General features: G+C 44.1%; 1 protein-coding gene across 1 annotated transcript in view; it reads right to left on the reverse strand.

Annotated features, from left to right (window-relative positions):
* Positions 1-4,192, reverse strand: part of LOC101857227 — an 84,973-nt gene that overhangs the window by 2,948 nt on the left and 77,833 nt on the right. The window lies entirely within an intron of this gene.

Below are 4,192 nucleotides of genomic sequence, written 5' to 3' on the forward strand. Positions count from 1 at the left end.
CACACACACACACACACACACACACACACACACACACACACACACACACACTGGTTAAAGAAAAACATTAAACGCAAAATTCAGTATTAACAAAGAAAAGCTCGTGGGTTTCCCAGTTCAGAGATTATTGATTTGATTTAAACAGAGGTCAAAAATTCGTGTGCAAGTATATCAAATATCTTATTAATCAATGTCACCTATAGTTTGCACCGCAGTTTGCATCGATTTGTCTCAACTAAATCATATTTTCCTCATTAAATTTATTGAGGCTTGATTAAAAACTTTTCTTCACTAATTTATATACTACAAATCTCCTTCACGCGGAAACAGGAATTGTTCACAACAGTTCCTGCTTCTCACTCATATTTTGCGTACGCATATGGCTTACGCCACAGCTCACCAATGATATTTTTAGAGGCAAAACTAGTTTCAAGATATTGATTTATAGTGAACATGTTTTTGCCCTAGAACTAGAAGTTCCCAAAACATGCTTTCAATAAAGATAATCTCGCGATTAGAAAAAACTGACGGACTTCCTTTTAAAAGCCACGTTGTAACAGCCGCAAACCTTTTAAAATCAGTAGAAACTGGGATTTTTTAAACAGTGTTTATTAAACAATTTTCTACAATAGAGCTAACAGGTGTTTACCAGAATCTGTTAAACAAAAGTCACGGTGCAAAAGCTGGAGCGTTTATCTTTGACGATTGAGGAGACATTTAACAATAAGTAGTGCCATAAATTTTTGACTCACTATAGTGCTTTGTCCCTTTCTTTTCAACTTTTAATTTTGTTCTCAAACCGGTTTTAAAAGGTCCCGTCCTTCGGATATCTCCACATGAAAAAGTCTAAAGCGTTAAAGTCTGGGAACATGTTTGGTAGCAGTATCTAGATATCAAGATCGTCTGAAAATTACTGGGTCAAGTGTCAAATTCCCTCCCACTTTTGCTTGTCTGCTCTCTCGTCGCCGGTGACCCCTGCATGACCCGGGCAGAAGATCCAGGCCACTCTTTCCAGGCTGATCTCCCTGATCGTAGCCTTCCAGTCCACATACAGCATCCCTTTCTGTACCTTCTGTAGTGTGCTCATTGAGTCAGAAATGATTACTGCTTGCTGATGGCTTGTGTTCTTGATCCAGTGTAGAGCTTCAATTATGGCTTATATCTCCATACACTTACTTGATGTTGTCAGTGCAGTTGCTCCACTTCGCTCTTTCACTACTACCCCATCAACTCTGACACTGAAGGCCCAGCCCGATTTGACTCCTTTGTTGACTGATCCATCCGTGAAGATCACAGCATCTCCATGTTCGCTATGCTATTCTATCAGGGTTTCAATTTCAGAGTTTGTAGCTCCAAGTGGCCAGTTGCGACATTCTCTACCCAATGTTGCCTTCATTGTTGTGTACTCTCCGAACGCATCATCGACCACAACCCAATCCCCTGCCTCTCCTGATCTGGCAGCACTCGTTGATGGTATTCGTGGCTTGAGTCATCCATTCTGTGCCCCTCTTTAGCCGTCATCTGCCGTCCCACTTTCTTATGTAGAGGGTTCGTCTCGTCTGCGCTGACTCGCAGAAAGGCTTGGACTTGTCCACTGTGTTGGGGTCACTGCATGCACATGGGAAGTCCAGGAAGTATCTCATTGCTTCAGTTGAGGTATCTCCTGTGCACCCCAGGATTGCCCTCATTCCTTCATTTTGTAACACCTCGAGGGTCCGAGTCTCTACGACAGAGAGTCTGGTAGAGGATGACAAGGATTTTTTTGCTCATCTTAGCTCTGGCCATCATCCCAAGAGCTGTTAGGCCTTTTCTCGCCCTGGAGATTGTTCTCGTGATGTGATCTTTGCCAGAGAGAGTGCGATCAAACGTGATGCCCAAGCACTTCAGTGTGGGTTCCCTCTTCAGCACTTTGCCTCCAATCGAGATACTTGGCATGTCATCGTGCACTGCATGGTTATTCAGTGTACACCACAGTGCACAGGATTTGTCTGGGTGCAGTTTCCCGTTGTACGCTTCACACCACTGTTCAAGTCTGTCGAGTTATTCCTGTACTCTCTCTGCTGTATCATCCGCTCCACATCATCAGCAAAACTGAGTACATGTCCGGGCCCCTCCAGCTAGTTGGAATTACCTTATTGTATAAACGTTGAACAGAACTGGCGAACTGTGGTAATCCTGGTAGTGCTACCTTTAGTTTGAGCAGCGCTGCCCCAATCCTTTATACTAAATGTGGATCTACCTTCAAGTTGACTAGAGTCCTCATGTGTCGTACTGAACTCGGTTGTAGGCATCTTCCAGGTCAAGTGCTGTTACCACTCTTCCCCCCGTTCAAAGTCATCATATACGTCGGATGCAAGAGTGGCAGCATTCATCCATGTGATCTTTCCTCTTCTATAGCTGCCCAGTTCCGGCGGTAGGGCGTTCTTTTCCTCCAGCTTTATTGCCAATCTGCGTGCCACGATTTTCTCCAGCAGCTTCCCGGCGGTATTTTGCATGGTCACTATGCGATATGAGGCAATCTTGCTTGGGTCCTTGTCTGGCTTAGAAACTGGGGACAGGTGACTGTCCAGCCAGTCTTTAGGTATATCCCCAGTCCACAGGCTTTCGTTTAGCCTCTCGGCTAGTGCCATTGTCTGTCCTTCCTCCATGTTCTTCATGAGGCTATAACGTACTCTGTCAGGACCAGGAGAAGTATTGGATGCTTCCTGGATATATTTATGTAACATTTCGTGTGTAACAAATTGCAGTCAGAGTTCATCTTTGTAGTCCTGTTGGATCCTGTTGAGCAGCTGTTTTCTCTTGTTCTCGTCTTTCCTGTCAAACTGTCTTAGGTATCTCCTAAACAGAGCACGGCCTTTTTCTTCATCATTGCGCATCAACATATCATCCTTTCGTTGGAAATCAGGGGTAGCTTGTTTGCACTTCCTATTAGTCATGCACCTGTAGAAGTTCCAGAACTGATACAAGGCCCTGGCAGAAGTTATCATATGCTAGGTCCTTGGCTTCTTTTGCTGCCTCATTGAATCTGAGATCTGCTAGCTTTTTCTCAGCTTTCAACTGCACGTTTGATCTCTCGAGTCTTCTCAGCGCCAGGTGTTCGATCTTCCACAATGCCTCGGTCTCTTCATTCCACCAGGGTGGCTGCTGTGCCACTAACTCTATGCTGTATTCTGGGTGGCCTGGATCTCTTTTGCAGTACACTGATGGGGTCGTTGCCTTCCGCGGGGTAGAAGAAGACTCGTTTCTGTCTTTGATAGTTGCTAGTAGTAGTAGTACAGGGTTTTACGGCACTTGCAACTGCGTAAGGTCATATGAGCGCGCCAAACACAAGTTGGTAGCATTCGCAACAGTTCACTGCACGGTTTGTCGACAATTAGACTTTAAAATGCTAAAATACTAAAATTCAGTGTAAATATATTTGCGATTTAAAACAACTCTTATAAATAACAATACATTTTTAAAAACAATATTGCTTCACTTTACAATTTGCCATAAAGGCCAATGGCCTTCACAAAATTCAAAATTCTATTGGGAACAGCGACGGAAAAAAATGTCTTGCAATTTCTTGCATTTATAATATTTCCTTCGGATCTCTCCAAAGTCTAGACATTCGGTTAAGATGTGTCTAATGGTAAAATCTGTGTCGCATCCGACACAGAACGGCTTCTCATCTCCCTGTAGGAGGTATTTGTTGGTCAGGGCTGTTCTAGTTTGGGTTTTATAACATATAGTTTATTGTTTTTCTGCTTTTCCCAGTGGCTCTCCCACAGACTGGGGGTGTACTTTTTGACTTTATTTCCAAAGTCAGTCTGTCGTTGATCCCAGCAGAAGGGATGAAGCTATCTTCGCTAGATCGTCTACCTGCTCATTTCCTCGGATGCCCACATGGCTAGGTATCCATGCGAACATGATGTTTTTTCCTGTCTCTGATAGTGTGTGAATTTTCTGTTGTAGCCTAACTATTTTTGGGTGTGTACTTTGTGAGTTAGGTGATGTAAGACAGAGAGTCAGAAAGGATTAGGAAAGATTTGTTTGGGGAATTTTCTACGGAGTCCAGTGTCATGTCAATGACAGTGGCCTCCGCAGAGAAAATGGAGTCTCCTCTGGAGTGTACTGTTGGGAGGTAGGGGTGCGGCGCCCACTTCATTGTCTTTTTTGGAGCCATCCGTGAAGATGAGCTCCGCACCGGGGT

Source organism: Aplysia californica, unplaced genomic scaffold (genome assembly GCF_000002075.1).
Source record: "Aplysia californica isolate F4 #8 unplaced genomic scaffold, AplCal3.0 scaffold00034, whole genome shotgun sequence".
NCBI lineage: Eukaryota > Metazoa > Mollusca > Gastropoda > Aplysiida > Aplysiidae > Aplysia > Aplysia californica.